Raw genomic sequence first — 18,840 nt, 5'->3', positions numbered from 1 at the left:
AGAGTCTTAATAACAACCCCACTCAATTGAAACATCAAGTTGTAGCTAAAAATGGAACCTCGTCACACATCCGTATCATAGTGATACATCTTGTACCCTACCGCATGTCGTCATATTAAGACATTTGTGTGCGATTTCAAGGTCGTGTTCCCACCATCAATGGGAGAATAGAACAACGAAACTCAGATACCAATTTGAAAAAAACTCACACGATAAGAATGAAAGACTGAAAGTTTCCTAAATGTTGTATAGCCTCTTGAAGATGGGTACAAACGCCTACATACCATTCTGCATGACTTTACTAGTCACTGCTCTTGTACTCGTGAGACTGGTGAACCTAGAGCTCTGATATCAACATGTTACGACCCGTTTCATGGATCATGATGACACCTACACATCCCAACGATAGACTAACCATCCCAAAAATCATTTATCTTTTGAAAGTAAATTAGCGGAAATGAAAAGAAATAAGTATTACTAAAACTGTTTTGCCTTGAAAATAAGAAAGATGCGTAAACAAACTTAATAATTGTATTTCCCAAAACATGGTTTGACTCATAAAAAAATAAGTATTACTGAATCCGTTTTGCCTTGATAATAATAAAGATGCAGAAACAAACTTAGTAAATGTATTTCCCAAAACCTGGTTTGACTTATACTAGAGCATCTAATAGTTACTACAATTTCCAAAATACTGACATACATGTCTCAAAGAACTAAATAAAGTACTGTCCAAGAGTAGGAAAGATAGACAAAAATGTAAGGAAGAGATTTCAGCGCTGCAAGTCCAACTAGTAGCTCACCCTATCGCCTCTGATGAATCGCCTAGGGATCAAACACGAAGAGGAAGCCCGATCAAACTCTGCACTCAACAAAAGTGCAACAAGCATAGTATGAGTGCACAACAGCCCTCCATAGGTATCATAGGCCGACAACGATTAGATAAACGCATGGCAGTTACATAAATAAACAAGTAGATTAGATAAAGAAAATCAGATAGTGCGACAAGTAGAACCGTCAAGTCAATGAAGTACAATTATGAATTCAAGTTCAACTAGAAGTTCACAATAATAATAGTCACCATAGATCTCCACTAACTCAGGTTACAAGCCTAGATGAGAGTTTCTAATCCATAAGTCCGTCGAGTCTTCAATTACGCATTTGACAAAACAGGAAACAACTCAAGTAAATCAACAACCGATAGTTCCATGAGATAATATACTATGCAATGATATAAAGTGCTATGTAGATGGAATGCAATGCACTGTCTAACTGTCCATATCCGTACACACATGCTAAAGGCAAAGCCTCGAAGTCATGACCCATAGGGGTACCCGCGAACTCCATGTACCTGTTGCGACGTGCAACCCGATCCCATATATATGTTTATGTTGCGGCGTGCAACCCAATCCGTAACGTACATATCTGTTGCGACGTGCAACCCGATCCATAACGTACATACCCATTGCGGCGTGCAACCCAATCCATAAGTCATTACAACATGTACCCTCATCTTAATATCCTTCTACATCTTATTCACCAAATGTATGAGTATGAGTACATATATATCAAATATCAAGTCACAATGTAATATAGGATGTATACCATGCATGCAGTCAATCGCAACAATAACACGACGTCTCAGAATCAGAATCAGAATTTACATGCCATGGATACAAATCATAACTCAAATAATCAATATTTATCCTTTTTTTTTAATTATGCAGTAAGTCGGAATCAACTGTCACAAATAGATTCATCCAAAATATTCACAAGTACAACAAAAATGGAGAAAAGCCCACATAAACAACAATCATACCAACCTAAGTGGAGTTTATCACCACAACCATGCCCGAAGGCTTATCATGCTTTCCCCATCAACATCTACAACTACATACGATTAACTAGTCAGAGTCTAAAAAAGATAAGCTGTAACTTACCTCGAATCCGAATAGGAGCCACGAACCCCAAGCCAATGCTTTTCCTTTCCAGGGTGCTTCGAAATGATCAACGTCTATCAAATTTGAATTCTACGTCAAAATATGAATCTATGGATACCCACAATGCCGTACTTTTACCCGGAACCCTAAACTGGACCCAAAATACTAAAAATAGCCAGCCCAAGCCCTCAAGGGCGAAATTGAAATTTTATTTAAAAATCAAATCACGTATAACTTATATATTGTAGATCCAGAAAACTCATTCTAAAAGCCTTCATCTTGATTCTCAAATCCATGGTTTACCACTTTTCAACTTTTGGGTTCAAAACCCCAAATTTTGCCAACCAAACACGGCTAAAGTCGATAACCAACGGAAATAAACTTGAGGAAACATCAAAATAAAGGTTAGATACTTACCCCTTTATTGAGACGAGAACGCTGGGAAAATCACCTCAAACAGAGCTCTAAAACTCAAGATATGCTCGAATTATTACACAGTGATATCCGCTTCCGCGCCCAATAACTCGCAGCTATGTCCTGCCAAGTGTCATTTCCGCACCCGTGGACCTTTTTTCGCACTTGCGGAGTCGTGGGAGCGGACCCCACTTTGCATCTGCGAAGCACCAACACAAGTTATCCTCTCCGACACTAAAATGGGCATAACTCCCTCATACGATGTCCGAATTCGATGATTCTTTTTATATGATTTCATAATATCGATATAGATCTAATGTTTTAATCGAATCACAAATAAAAGGTCGTTTTCTCAATATTGTTCCCCTTTCGCCCAAAGAAACAACGTCGAAATCTCAAATACGAGCACGACACAACCCAAATCAATTTGAAACTCATTGGAATCTCATCAAAACTTGTGGACGAATCCTCAATCATCATACGAACCTTCTCGAACTGAGAAAACACCCAAACGAATCTGTCTTGGCCCGATATTGACCGTTGTCACCAAATCATCTCAAAAGCTAGTTTCTTAGCCAACCACCTAAATCACACCGGAACCTCTCCGAAGGTTAACCAATGACTCGACAAAGTCAAAAATCAAATTCCGGACCTAATGGAATCGACGAAACCTCGAAAAGTCACATTTTTTCCCGATGTTGACTTTGGTCAAATTTTCTCACTTTCCTAACTTAAGAACTTCCTATTACACAAAATTCGATCCACAACTCAATCGATTGCATTGAGAACCACGTAGCCTATTCCCGCTAGTCATAAATATCAATATGAAGCCAAAGGAACCAATAAATTTAGAATCCGAGTCTTATTCTTCTTATGACCATCTTTTCACCATAAATAGGCATATTAAATGCTAAAACCGACTTAATTGTCAAAAACCAACCAAATGAACTCTAAAATTATCCCCATCAATTTTGAAGAGTCATAAATAAAATTTCAAATCTAACGAAATATTAAGATCGTAAATGAGCACATTTTCCCAAAATAAACAATTTATCTAAGTAATTAAATGCCGGAATTTCTAAAGTGAAACCGTCTCTCACAGTGAACCAAATGATATCAATTTGACTTCAAATTTTGCAAGCAAGTCAAAACTCCGGGATGGAACTACGTGAAGGGTATTTGGGAGAAAAAAAGCTTAAAAACTCAAAACGACCAGACATTACGGTATATCACATGCATACACATGACATCTTTTTCGTTTAACTTATTATGTGTGATTTAACTAATTAATTAGGATATGGAGTTTATGGTTGAAACAATTTAAAATGGTCATTTACTCGAATGTGGTAGACAAATACTAATATTTCTCTTTTTGGCATTGTAATGGGGGTTCTAGTGTCATTTGAAAATTCTTCCCGTTGTTTCTGAACCTCTTATATTGATAGTAATTTTTTTTTGTATCAGGGATAGTAGGGTGTCTTACTGTCTCTATCTAACCTTCACGACTCACAAAAAGTTTACTTGACTCGTCTCATACTCGCTCTTGTAACTCCTATGGTCTATTACCATTGATCTGGATTTTCGTTGTGTTTTTCTTTCTCACTTTCTATAAGCATAGGCGGTCCATGTTACTAAACTCAATGTCAACACTTTTTGCTAGTAAAGAGTTGTATGAATGTCACCCATGATGGTTTCTTTCCAAACTTATAATGTTATGTTGGAGCCAACTAGGTTCTCAACTATATTTGTAAGCGATGTTGGTGTGAAATAATTCTCGTATTACGCTTCTCTTAGTCCAACTAAATCTATGTCCTTTAACTAGGTTAATGTACCATCACTCACTCTTGCTAGTTATAGTCCTTAGCCTGTCTAACTAGTCATCCTATAGTCCATGTATACATAAATTGATTTAACTTGGGTCCTCTTAGCAACCCGTCTAACTCGGCCCTTTACCACAACCTTGGTGTAAGTGGCATGTCTTTAGTCACATCGAACATCTATTGGTTTCTATTGCGGGGCTACTGCTTACTAATTTTACTACAATCAAGGTATATATAACAACCACATAATAATTTAGTAGCTTGGCTCTAAGCGCGTGAATACTAAGAGGAGAGTGAACAAAATAAGAAACCGACTCTCTAACCTGTCTAAATAGCTCTCCACATGTAATTGTGATGTGCTACACAACCATAAACAATACTTTACTAAGGTAGTGCTCCTTGACTCAACTCCTAGGACTCATGAAACTCAAGCTCTCATACCAAGTTTGCGGGTAATGACTGGCACCCGACAAAGCTCGTGTCCCAAGGAGCGAATCTTTAAGCTTGTTGTCCTGACTATGCATAAAGCATATATTGGGGTTCTAAACGAACCCTATCATGTGTCATTAAGTTAAGACAGAGAGAATTTTATTAATGAAGATAGAAGTGGGGCATAGCCCTTTAAAGGATTAATAACGAGAAAGAAATAAGCCGCCACCGAATAAATGTGGGGCTTTACTGAACCTGTAAGACACGAAGATAAATGGAGTCAGCATATACAATGCAATGAATCTCATAGACCCTCTTCTAAAAAAGTGGATCATTTTTTCCTTTAAATGAAGTTAGTATCAAAATTTGTACTTTAGCAAATTTAAAATTTTCATATATAATAGCAAAACTAAAGTCATAAACATATGAAAAAGCATTAAAAAAATGCTTTCAATATCCATTATTTTTCCCATCGGGCTTAAACAAAATGTTTCTTTATGCTAGCAAGACTTAAACTAACACTAGTGTAGGGCGTATCGTAAGTTGCTACTAATATGGTTCGACTTACATATCCAAAGTAGACTCATGTCAATTGTCGATGATTGGACGCAATAGTTGAGTAATGAAATTCTAGCATCAAGTCTCTAAGCTTTGATTTGAGGTCAATGGAGACCTAACCTTCCTTAAGTATTTCCTTTAAAAGCATGCCTTACAACTGTTCAAAAAATTGCAATGAGAGGATGCCCTAGATGGCTTGTATCAAAAGTTAGGGACATGAGAAAAAGATGTTTAAACTAGTATGACTGAGAGAAAAGATTTAAACCTGGTGAAGTGTATTAAAAACTATTCTCGTCAAGTGTTGATAGGAGATAGTGAGATCAAAAAGCGATAAAGAGTCTATTTGATTAATTGTTCAACTCGAACCACGATAATAACAATTAGGATTTTCATACATCTGTACACAATGAATATAAGCTATATATTATGGAGTTATGCTCGTAGAGGTAGAGGACGCCATGAAAATATAAAGATTAAGAAAGTTTGTGGTCCAGATGGTATTCCTATAGAGGTTTGGGAGTGTCTTTTGATAGGTCGGAGTAGAATGGTTTACAAAGTGGTATGACGCTCGACGAGTGGAGAAAGAGTACCCTGATCTCACTTTTATAAGATCAAGGGAGATATTCAAAGTTGTGCAAACTATTGTGGCATTTAACTTGTGAGTCAATACTATGAAATTTGGGAAAAGAGTGATGGAGCGTATACTTAGAGACACTACAAGAGTGACTAACATCAGTTTGGATTATGTCGGTAATGCTTGCTAAGAAAATTGATAGAAATTTATTACGAGAGAAAGAAAGATTTACAGATGAAGTTAATTGATATGGAGAAAACTTATAATAGAGTACCAACGAGAGTCCATTGGTTTGTGTTAGAGAAAAATTAAATTCATGTTAAATATTTGAATTTCATAAAAGGACATATATGAAGGAGCCTTTACTAGCGTTAAAATAGTAGTAGGAGCTTAAAAGAGTTTTCCATAATCGTAGGTTCAGACCGGAACCAACATTAAGCCTATACATGTTTGCCCTAATTATGGTTGAGCTAACCAACATACACAAGAGGATGTACCACAACGTGTGCTATTTGTTAATGATATTGTGCTAATTGACGAAACCAGCGAGTGTGTCAACCAAAAGCGTGAACTATGGGGAAACACTCTAGAGAATAAGGATTTTAAGATAAGTAGAAGTAATATTGAATTTATGCATTGCAAGTTTAGTTAGCATAAGAAAGTGGAGTTGAGGTCAGATGAGATGGGATTGTGGTGCCTAATGCAAACAATTCAAATATCAAGGTTGGTTATTCTAGTAGGATGGAATGATAGATGAGGATGATATACATAGCATCAAAATTAGATGGTTGAAATGGATAAGTGGTTTCGGAGTGTTACGTGATAGGACGATACTTACCAAAGTTAAAGGTATTTTGTTAGGTTCTATTGAACATTTATATGTCCAACAATGAGATAGAAACACATCACTACCGAGGCCTTTCCGCCTCCCCTACTTCCTACCCCAAAACTATTAAAATCACTAATCTAAGAAAAAACTGAACAAAGTGAAATAAAAATAAATAAATTAAAGTGGCATTTGACATATGGAGGAGCGTGAAATGTAGCCCTCACAAGCTTGATTTTTTATTTTCAAGGAGGTATTAGTTCCACTCTAAACCATAATAGGGGGAAGGGATCGCCATTGAAGTTTAGGTGTAGCATTGAGTTTTTGGGATAAGTCTTAGGGGCGACTTATGTATTTTTTCAGAAGATTTATATAAGCGATACCAATTAGTTGAAAATATATTGTAGTCATGTTAATCTATTCACTTTAGGTTCTTTGCTTTCTATGAGTCTCTTATTCCTCTTTAAGATTCTACGACTTTATTTGAGCATGATATGTTCTACAGGCTTGTTAACATATACTTGAATTGCGAGCCCTATTTGAGATTCCTTCTAGTACTTTTCATTTTTATTTTTGTTTTGTAATGTTAGCATGGGATAAATTTAAATAGAAAATATGGTCAGTGATGACTGATATAGTCGACCCTAACTTATTTGGGATTGGGGCTTAGTTATTGTTACTGCTTGTTCCTTGATTGGGAAGCTAAGGTTAAAGAAACTAGTAGTATCCATGAAATTATCCATGATTCCAATGAATAAATTATATGAACCAATTGAAAAGTGGGAAATTATTGATTGATTTGAGTTACCCATGGCATGGTAAAACACAATTTGATGATATGAGGGTCAAAGATGAAACCAAAGAGGGTTGAGTATTGGGAATTTGTTATGGATGAGTCTATATAGGGATATAATGAACACTCTTTCTAAAAAACTTGACACTAGATTAATGCAATGTAGTTATAGATTGATTGAAGGAAATGTTCCTGATTGCCCATGAACGATATGCTTGAGCTACACACGCTTGTATTGTGAGTGAAAGAAATCTTGGTAGAAAGTTAAAGCTTGCACTTGTCAAAGATGGTATAAATTATTGTTGATCCTACGAGGATTGAGGTTTCTAATTAACTAATTAATGTTTCCTGAACACAACTTTAGAAATTAGATAACTTTATGAACGATCCTATAACTAAAGTGAATTGAAAAATGCCAAAGTTCTGGAGGCAGAATTGATGGTTGGAGATTCTAATAAGCAAAAAAAAGTTTGGATATGGATTTCGCCTTTGACTAACATATGATCTTCATTCCTCTTTAATCTATTCACTTTCTAAGTTATTTGGTGTTTCTTTAAATTATGCCAAACTATTATCACCTTTCGCGATTAACAAATAGTGTTTAAAGCACCTTAAGTGTTGGAGATGATTGATTAACCCACCTTAGGTCCCACGAATAGATATAAACCCTTTTAATTACCTAGATATGATTGCAAGTAGGTTCAAGACTAGCCTTTGCTCTCGTTCAGGATAAGAAAAAACAAATTATGATCAGTCAAGCATAGGTGAGAATGTGCCGAGGGTCTATCGAAACAACCTCTCTGCCCTTTTAGGGGTAGGGGTAAGGCTGCATACATCTTACCCTCCCCAGACCCCACTTGTGAGAAACTAACTATTGGTTTGTTGTTGTTAAGCATAGGTGAGAATGTGAAGGATTCAAACGACTTCTTTCAATTAGAATTTCGAAATTGCACTAAGAAAGATTAATCAAATCAACATTAGATGAAACAAAAGAAATTAATCCATAAAATAAAATCTTAGGATCCATCTAAATCCTACTACAAGAAAGCCACTCCATAGCGGAGTGTGATTCAGATAAAATAGTATTGAAGCCACAAAAATTTCATAGGTGCAAGAGAACGTAAAATGTGAGAAAAAAGAACTCCTAATCTTGAATTTTTTCCTTGAATCTGTGATTCTTTTGTTGGATCCTTGCTTCCTAGCAATGGCTGCCAATGTGTGTCAGAAGTTCCTCAAAGAAACCTCATTTTCATGATTTGATTTTTTTGGTTGCCTGTTGTTTACATGGTACACTATTGTAAGCTTCTCAAACCTACGTAGTTGATTGTGACACCGTATTTTACATAGCTTATGATTTTTATGACGGGGCTAAGATGATGCCTGTCTGTTACCGCATCGTTACCTTATATATGATGTATTCATGATATAATATATCACTGGTTATTGTTATAAGGAAAGGCATTTCTAATCTATTTTGTGAATACTATGTACTGGCGTGCTTCCTGACTTGTGTCCATATAACGTAGTTGTTGGTAAGCGTTATCTACTCATTAAGCTAGGTGACTCACTTTTTTTTCTATTGTTTTACAGAGACATCTATTGATGTAGACGAGGACCTACCTATCTAGAGCTTGCAAAGTTGATAGTACCGGAGAGCCCCTTGTTGGTTTGCGCAGGAGAAGAGGTCTTTATCATTTATTCATGTCCTTTCCTTGAACTCTTAGGATTGCTTTGTTAGTTTTCATGAGTACTTTGGTTATCGTAACACTTTTAGTGTCCGTTGAAATTTTTTTTTATTTAAATTTTCGTGATGGACCTAGTATTATTGTGTTATTAGTGGGAGGTTAGTAATTTTGGTGATTTTTTTGATGGGTGCTTGTTGTGTTGTGATTTTAGCGGAGACATGAAAGTTTTGATAGCCCTTCCCTGAACCCCATGTTGGTTAGCTGGAGCGAAGAGTTTTTGTCATTATTGTCGTCCGTTCTTTTAAACTCTTAGGATTGCTCCTTTTGTCAAGTTCATGAGTATTTTGGTTATCGTGAGACTTATAAGAACAACTTTCTACTCTTTTTTGGTGATGGAGTTAGTATGTTACAAAAGGGAAGTTAGTAGTGGTGGTGGACTTAGTCGTGTTGTATGATTCTAGCTGAGATAGGAAAATATGGACAGCCCTAGATATAAGAAAACTTTGTCCGATTTTCTTTAAAATCTTGGTAAACTTGCTAGGACCTATTCCTGAGCGCCGATCACATCTCTAAATTGGGTTGTGACGTTTTTACAGTTTGCAGGATTGAGATGCTCAAATAAATTAGGATTTCCAAATCATTGAAAGTAATGCTGCAAAGGTGGATGCAAGAGTATTGTTTCATATTTTACCTGATCAGTTTGTAGAATATCAAGTTTTGTTGATATGAACCTCATGAAGATGTTTGTGGATGCAGGGCACTAGTATTCACTCCAGAAGCTGCATTGCCCTTACTGCTTCACTGGGAAGTGTGGTTTTTCCTGCATTTTAGAAATAAACCTTAGGATGTTTCAGAAAATGAGATGTTTCATTTTGGAGGCATTTCCTCACTTGAAATGCACTGTCCTTGATCTTCCACATGTTGCTGCTGACATGCCAAAAAGTGAGAATTTAAGCTATGTAGGAGGGGCTATGTTTCAATCTATTCCACATGTTGCTGATGCCATTTTGCTTAAGGTATATACAAGAACTTTATTCTTTATATATCCTTATGTAGATGAGTTTAGCATTTATCACACCATCAAATCACTTAAAAGATCGGTCCGCAAAAGTGTGATTGGTAACTCGAAAAAAAAACAGGCTAAGTACGCTAATCGCATAAAAAGTTTTTGCACTGTGAGTTCATACAAGTTAAAGATTGTCAAATACAATTTGGGCAGCTTCTATTTAGGTTGGAAGAAATTTCTCCATTTTCTATACATTATCCGAGGCACATCCTTGTATACTAGCATAGATTATACATAAGCACAAATTTCTCACATGGATTCAACTTTCTATATCCTTTTTGTATTAGTTAAATTTACGGTCTGTTTGATCTAATTAACTATCTTCGAAGTTGGCAGAACATTTGTTCAAATTAATCAGAGTTCGATGCAATGTCACACTGTTATGTTTTGCAGCAAGTATTGCACAGTTGGAGAGATGAGGATTGTGTCAAGCTACTGAAGAAATGCAGAGAAGCTATTGCATTGACATGGTGTTAAGACACAAACGAAGATGAACCAGACATGACTGAAGTAAAGCTCATGTTTGACATGTTGATGGCAATGGTTTTCACCGCAAAAGAAAGAACGGAACAAGAACTATTCCTTGAAGCTGGCTTTACTCGTTACACCAATCTTTGGCCTTAGGTCACTTATTGAGGTGAGGAAATGCCTCCAAAATGGTCTTAGCTATAGTCAGTACCAACTAATTTGGGAGTGAAATGTAGTTGGTTAATTTTTTTTTATGTATCCCTGCCCATCTGCCCAGGAAGACGGGGGCAGAAACACATTAGCAAATGTAATTTACTGAATTGTTTTCTTACTTAACGAACATCACATGTTCATGCTATCACTTTTTCTTTCCCTTGAACTAGTCTGTTTTTGTTAGACTGCAAAAGATTGTTAGCAGTTGAGTTACCAGTTGATCTCATTATTTGAATTTAGAAGAAATCTAATCTGTATACTGTAAAGCCTTTGTAAAAATACATTGTATAGATTACAACACTAGTATGACTAAGACCAAATCTTTCTAATACAAAATATAGCTTTCGCTTATTCGTTCTCTCTTCTCTGTTTTATTTGTATTAAAAAGAAAAGGATGCTTAATTGCATACATGAATGTGGAAATTTTGGAGGACAGGCAATTCGTTCTTCGTTTGTGTCAGTTGAACCAAGTAGGGAGTATTAGTTACAAATGTATTAATTGTAGATCTATATGCAATGGTTTCTTCAGTCTATAACTCTATGCCACTTTTGCCCTATACGTGGTTCTAATTATTGACTTTTGCAATCTTGTACTACTGTATTACATTCTTTTGCTGCATGCTACGAACAATGGTGATACTGTAGACTTGTTATATTTTTCCCTTTCTTTGCGCTGTCAACTCAGCAAGTAGCCCGCAAGGCTTAGCTGAGTCGGTTGGGTAAGTGGTTACCCACGTGGATGACCTGGGATCGATTCCCCTCACCTGCAGCCTTCTCAGTTAGAGTAGCCCGCAAGGGCTTGCCTAGTCATTGCACAGTGAGTAGGTTATATCCAATGCACACCTGAAGGCTAGCGGCTGCGGATTTTCCTGGGATCCATCAATACCAATTTAGCTAGGGTCGAGTACATGATTTCTCTCTGTATTATCATCAGAAGATTATCATAGTTAAAACTGTTTTTATGTCGACTATGAACTTACTGCAACCCCTTTCTCTTTTACAAGAGACTTGGGGACTGATTATTCATCGCGAAACTCACATAACATGTTTCTTGTCCAACTTCTTTGTATTCGGTTCATCAGTCTTTGATAGTTCTAGAGAGAATATTTGCATGTAGTCTTTTCCGTCTTATATAACTTGTAATGCTTCGCTTGATGATACTTTCTCATGTTTTTCATCGTCAAACATATTTTAGACAAAACTTTAATTGATATGAAAAAAAAAGATTAAACTTTTCTCTTATGTACACATTATCACTCTACTTTGCAAAGTGGTTGAAACTTATAGTATTACTTAATTTGTTCTAAAAATATGTCGGCCAGTCAAGTATACGTGGTTTGTGCCACGAGCTTAAGCCTTTACTTTAGTATAATTAAGCAGCTAAAGGCACTATAAATGTAGAAGAGTTATTACTACTCATTTCCAGAATTAGACACTATGACTCCATTGGGTATGAGTGTAGGACCATTATATGACGTGAGAAATCTGACGTGAGCATTTCAAAATTGCTGAGAACTATACTATATATGCGCAATGGGACTCTACTGCTGTAACTGTGTGTGTATCAACAACCTGCATTTTCTTCTCCTCCGTTGCTGCTTCATGCCACTTCTGTGATTTTTTATATCTAATTTGTTATAGTCACTTATCAATCAATGCTCTTACCTTAAAAAGTATCATAATTGTGCAAATGTTTCTTCTCATTGACAGGTATAGCATTAAGACTCACCATTTTAATGATAGACTAGGTGAGCTGATTGTCAGCTAGCAGCTAGTCTTCAGTCCTATGATACTATTCATTGGATCTGTCGAATATTCAAATTTATTAAATGATTATCTATTGAAGATTCTTGCAGTTAATAAATATATGTAGCGGGCTTTACATATGATGGTTTATAAGCTGCAAAGAAAACATGCATTGGGTTTGTAAACTATTCTTGAAGGGTAAATCCCTGATGCCTTGAAGCAATTGTTAATTATGTAGGTAAACTTTGACAAAAAAGAAACGAGTAGAATTGCAAGCTATTAAGGGTGTTTGTATTCGCTTAAAATTGGTCAAATTGTTTACCTCAAAAAATGGGAGTAACAATTAAATATGATTTATGGTTTTAAAGATATGTGATTTATTCTAATACTAGTAATATACAAGTAATATTAGGTCTAAGTAAGAAGAATTGATGAACCAAACCAATGTTGCTAGAGCAATAAGGACCTCGAGCTCGATTTTCTTGGGGGCCTCAAGGTGAGCTAAGAGCAATGAAATATGTACAGTAAAGTAAAAACAATAAAGCTGAAGAATACTTGTTGAGCACGGTAAACAAGAAAAGCAGAGTAAAATATTTTATTGCAGTGAATAATGTTTTTTTTTACAAAATGATTGGGGTCCCCTTTATATAGGAAGGGAAAACCCTAATATGGTACATTTCCAATTATGGAAAAGAATTCTATTGGTACAGCTGTATAACAACCTAGTACGGACTTGTACTATTTCGTACAGATCTTATCCTATAATTTATGCCCTGACCCACGTGTCATTGAGAAATTCCTGCTCTTTCTTGAGTGTCTTCGAGATTGTACTGTCCTCGATGTAGGTTGTGCCAGGCCTTCAATCTGCTTCCTCGAGGTTTGTGTCCTTCAGCCGGGTCCGACCCCTACTTTGTGTTGCCTGGACTTGGACTCATAGCCCAATTTAAGACTTCAAAATTGGGCTCCTTGATTTTGACCGTATATAGATAGTCCCCGTGTTTTTTAGAATAAGATGATAAGAAACAATTTGAACCTCGATTTTTCCTAGCCACTCGTGATGACGTCATGCTCATGACGTAGGCGCTTGAAGTGATCGAAAATGTCATGTCAGCATGCTTCCCCAAAACATCAAATACGTTACAGCTTTTGTCGGCCACTTGCGCTGCCGGTCCCGTCGTCGGCTTTCTATAAATATGGGGTTAGTTGGCTAAACAAAAACTACATTTATTCCTTCTTCATCTGCTTTTGGCCCTTTCCCTTCTTTATCTCTTCCTCTAATCATTTATTTCTATGGTTCAAATCTGTGACCACAAGGTCACATGACAGCAACTTTACCAGTTATGCCAAGACATCCTTTTTCAAAGCTTTGGCTCGAGACAATGAGATAAGAGCACCGAATCCTTCACGTATCAGGAGATATGCGAGCTTTACACTGCTGCTTATCTCTCTTAACTTCAACTTGGTGTGGCGCTTCATTTCTTTTGCTTTCCATGAAATGAGGTGGCACTATCATCTACTAACTTTTGCATCCTACACCGAAACATAGTTCCGAGGATGATCACTCTTGGATAATTGCTCGTGCATCTTGCAACCCCTTTTGTTTTTTTTTCTTTTGCTTGTTCTTTCTTAATGTATTATAGCCCAAAGTTTCAATGGAATGCTCAATCCCGGCTGCTGGAGATATAATTACGTTTATCGAGAGTCTTCTGTCAAACGTCTCCAAGGATCAGAAATGGTGCCTTTGAGAAGAGGATTTCTGGAGATGATACTCTCGAGGTCGTGGCCTTAAAAGTGAATTAGGATCTTTGGCTTTTGTTTTTTGCTTCTTTGTTCCTGTGTAAGTATCCTTCGTGGGTGTCGTAGTTATACTTTGTAATCAATTCTTGGAAGTATAAAAGGATTCTTTTGTATCCCTTTCGACCCATGCTGAATTTTATTCTATTTTTATTCATAAAAGACTCGATTTTATGATTTCAATGACTAGCCTAAATACCGAGCTTAGGACATAATAAATCCTTAGGTTCTTAGTCGATCAATATAATGCCCCTCGAGGTTCTCGTTAATCCTCGAGCTGAGCTTAAATGTGAACTCGGAGCATCGTGATCCCCAAGCCCGAGTTAGGTGAGAGCAAGATCTCGGAATGAAGTTAACCCTTAGGTCTTCTTTGCTATCCCCGAATGAGAAATTTCTCCAACCCGGGTAGCCCTTGGGCTTTGTAATCGAGCTAGCATTTGCTCGAACTTGTAATAAAGATAGCCGTTAGGCCTTTTCTCAGCTCTCAGGTGAGAAACTCTTCAAACCCTGATAGCCCTTGGGCTTAGTAATCGGGTGGTTATTCTGCTCGAACTCGACTTATAGGATGCCCTTGATGATTTTTGACGAATTAATCCTTAATGCCTTGATCCTGATGCCAATATCGTGACATCAACAGTAGAAGCGACTGAAAAGTTGCTTTTTGTGCGATTCCCAAAATATTAATTAGAGGCGGCTAACAGTCGGCCTTTTGGCTTCCCCAACACGCTTAATGACCTCTATAAATAGATAAGTTTCACAACCTCACAAACTTTATTCTCATATTGTTCTCAAAGTCTCATTAGCCTTTTTCAGTTCCCTTGAACTCTCCCTTCTCTTCATTTTCTTGAATCTTCCGTATTGCGATGGCTAAAACCTCTAAACTGGTTTCCCAAAAAGAAAAAAGCTTCTTCATCTTCTCGATCAACCAAGAGTAAACCGGTAGTGCCTCCTCATATCGAGGAGTGCATCCCCCCGCCATGTGAAATAACATCCGATTTCAAAATCGAGAAACCTGTTTCAACACCAGGCCGATGTGAGCCCATGTCTCGATATGTTTGTTTGGTGACCAAGGCCGAGCTCAAACAAGTAAAGGAAGATTGCAAATGGGTTAATAAAGAAATAGTGATTCCTTCCTCCGAGGAGGACATCACCACAAATAAAGCGAGGTACTTGAGTGTATATACCTACCCTTTTACGTTGGGTCCTGCAATTTCGGCTCAGGGTCCCATAGATCCAGTTATTCTTGACTTTTGCCAACGATATCGAGTGACGCTCGACCAGATCTACCCCTCATTCTGACGAATCGTTTACTTAATCAGGTTTTTTTAGGCAAATCGAGGGGCTGTCTTTTACCCTCGATCATCTGATTAGACTGTACATTTCCCGACTTTATCGTGGGGGTTTGATAAAATTGCAATGCCGATCCTTAAAATCTCTCTTCTCTAGTATCAATAAGGACAAAGAATGTGGGTGGATGAGCTGGTTTGTCCGAGTCAGGACCTTTGATCTGATTCCTGCTGATTGGATGCCATTCCCCGAGGAGTGGAACATGAAACGTGAGTACGCAACAGGTTTATACCCTGCTTTCTTTTCTTTTCCCCAACTTTATATTTTTCGTTGGTCTAACCCCTATACGATGGTGCAGCCGCTGCTTGGTTTTCTGGTGGGGTCCCGAATCTCGAGGGTTGGGTCCGAAAGTTGGCCTCCGCCTCCTCTTACTTGGAGCGTTGCTGGCGAGATCTGGCCAAGGGTTAATGAGAGGCCAAAAACCATGGTGAGTTCTCTTGTGCTTCTGTTACAGGATACTTACCTCGGTTTCATGTAGGTCTTGGAGACGCCATTGATTTGCGGCCGGCCCTAGCTGATGAAGTGGAGGTTCCGAAGCCTTCTAAAGAAATAAAAAGAAGAAGAGAGTCATTTGAAAATCCCCCGAAGTCGAAGAAGAGCGTGGCTCGAAGTCCTAAGGCCGATACAACGACCTTATCCCTGTAAATGGCCCAACGCCTTCAGGAATAGGAGGAAGAAGAAGATGACGACTACCTGCTGGTAACCCGTGAAAGGAAAAATGCTGATATTTTGAAACCCATCGAGCGGGTGGCGATTGATGTGGCTCATTCTAGAGCCAAAGAAATCTTTGAAAGGAGTTTAAACAAAGTCCCCGAACCATCATCTAGAAAGAAGGTGCCTCGCCTAGGAGATCATTTGGAGGGCGAGGCCGAACGACCTGATCCCGAACCTCTTCAAAAAAAAGAGAATGCCCCAAGTGGATCACTTGGTGTAATCAACGTGGATGATTCACCTACTGGCCCTGAGTTCTCTGAGGGACAAATCCAGGATGCTCAAAATATGAGGTCTTCTGAAGTGGAAGCAAGCCATGAAGGGCATGAGATCTTTCGAGAATGCTTGCAGGGCTTGAAGATGGCCCCGACCCTGATGCTTCTTTCGTTTTTGATGAGGCTCGTAGACTCTTTAAACAAGTGAGTATTCCGTTTTTATGCTTGCGCCTTTGTTTACTTGTTTTGAATCTATCTTTCCTCCCTTTTCGTGAAGGCTAAGATGCTTCATAAAAAGGGCATTTTCCAAGTTCTGAGCTGACCTTGCTCAATGCGAGGCTAAACTTAAGAAAACTTTGGAGGAGAGGGACGTCGTCAAAGCCCTCTATACTAAGAAAGAGATAGAGATCTATGATCTACTAGCTGAGTTGACGTAGATATTCCAAGGTCGAGAAGAGTATGTTGAGAAAGTAATACAGTTCTTGAAGGTCTGTTATGTACCTGTTTGCTTTGGCGACTGACACTTTTAATTTCACAGTTTCATCAGAAGGCCGATTTGGAGGTGCAGCTTCGGGAGGAGCTTAAGATGAAAGAAGACGAGACCTTAAGGTGGAGGCAAGGTATGGACAATCTCGCCTCTGAGAAGGAAACCTTAAGAGAGCAGTTAGCTTCTCTCGAATGCCAACTTCAAGGTGTGAAGGAGGAGAGCGGGGCCTTGAAATCGAGGAGCTTAAAACCAGATCTGCTACTGAGCTGGCCAAGGCCAAATCTGATGTTGCGACAATTATGACTTCGTATCGATCCGATGCCGAAGCAGCTAATGCTCGAACAAAAAAGATCTTTTCTGCGGCGGAGGCTAACTTATCAAGTACCCTTGATCATGCTAGGCGACAATACCGGAGGATGACCCTCGAGGAGGTACATGCTCGCGGCTTCGATCTTTCAGCCGATATTGAAGCGGCGAAGATTTTGGAAGAAGAGGTTGCCGCTCTACTTTCCAATGAAGATGATTCAGCCAATGGCTCTTAGAGTGGAGGATAAGGGGATGAAGTCCCCGAGGATGAGGCTCTCGAAGAAGCGACTCCTGAAGATGCGGCTGCTAAGGATGTGACCCCGAAGTAGTTTTAGGTTACTTCATTTTGTTTCTTTGCAAGTCTCCTTTGTGTATAGACCTCATGTAATCATCTTTTAGAATTACGTGGGGAACTTTTTATCTTGTCTTTGGTTTTGTTCTGGATTAACATTGTCTTTATTTACGGAAGACTTCATTTGAATGATTAGTCCGAGGATTGGTTTGGGGTTTCGGGTGTTATAAACCCTTAGATCTTTATCGATTTATATAATAATCTTCGAGCTAAGTTTAAATCGATCCGAAGTAAGCTCGGGATATTGTGAACCTTGAGTTCGGATCGAAGTGAGAGCGGAGTCTCGAAAGTTTTTGTCCCTTAAGCCTTTCGAAGTTGGCCCTTGGGCTTTTATAAGATTGGCCTTTCGGCTCTTTTATATCGACCCTTAGGCTCTTTTATATCGGCCCTTAAGCTCTTTAAGTTGGGCCGTTTCGGCCTTTAAAATGGTTATATAATTTTTCCCTCATTTCGGCTAAAAAGACTTAGTGAGATTTTAGTTATGCCTTAGCATGTGTTTTTGCACCCTTTGGGTTTTTTGAAGGCTCGGCGTATCGGAACATTCTTAGTCATTTAGTTTGTGTAGGCATAATCGAATACCTCTTAAGGTTTTCCGAAGGCTGGTGCTATCGAAACCTTTGGATTATTCGCTGGCTAATTTATCTTCATATTCTGCTTTTGCCGAGGGTTGCCTGATTTAACCAATTTTTCAATAGTTGAAGGCCTTTAATTATAGTGGAATTCGGACGTCTCCTAACCATATTATTTTGGCCGTAGCCTTTATATGACCATAGTCTTTAGTGTGGCCGTAGCCTTCGGGTACGTCACTTGGACTTGTTTCTCGATAACTTTTCCGAACTTGTTTGGAAAGTTAATCCCCGAGTATAATGACCTTGGACTTTGTTTCGAGGGAGTCTCTTTGAGGTCTTATGAGTCCGAGTTTTCTATCACGACTCGGATTTCCCACCCTCAGGAGTCGTGATGGCGCCTATTCATGGAAGCTAGGCAAGCCAAATATTATAAAATCGTTACCTCCCTTTTTTTAAACATGTTCAACAATTTAAAATAATAAATGATTAAACAGTAGAATAAATTAAATAACCAGAAATGCGGAAGA

The 18,840-nt window shown here is 38.1% G+C and overlaps 1 long non-coding RNA gene across 2 annotated transcripts in view; it reads left to right on the top strand.

The window, feature by feature from the left end:
• Window positions 1–10,934, top strand: part of LOC107816184 (uncharacterized) — a 28,412-nt gene extending 17,478 nt beyond the window's left edge. For both annotated transcript variants that reach the window (XR_001654881.2, XR_001654882.2), the window contains exons 3-6: window positions 8,945–9,038; window positions 9,636–9,699; window positions 9,796–10,055; window positions 10,499–10,934. This is a non-coding gene — a long non-coding RNA (uncharacterized LOC107816184). The remainder of the gene's footprint in view (window positions 1–8,944; window positions 9,039–9,635; window positions 9,700–9,795; window positions 10,056–10,498) is intronic.
• The last annotated feature ends 7,906 nt before the right edge of the window (window positions 10,935–18,840 follow it).

This window comes from Nicotiana tabacum, chromosome 1 (genome assembly GCF_000715075.1).
Source record: "Nicotiana tabacum cultivar K326 chromosome 1, ASM71507v2, whole genome shotgun sequence".
Classification (NCBI taxonomy): domain Eukaryota; kingdom Viridiplantae; phylum Streptophyta; class Magnoliopsida; order Solanales; family Solanaceae; genus Nicotiana; species Nicotiana tabacum.
Note: the sequence above shows the minus strand (reverse complement) of the source record. Positions and strands in the feature narration are given on the sequence as shown.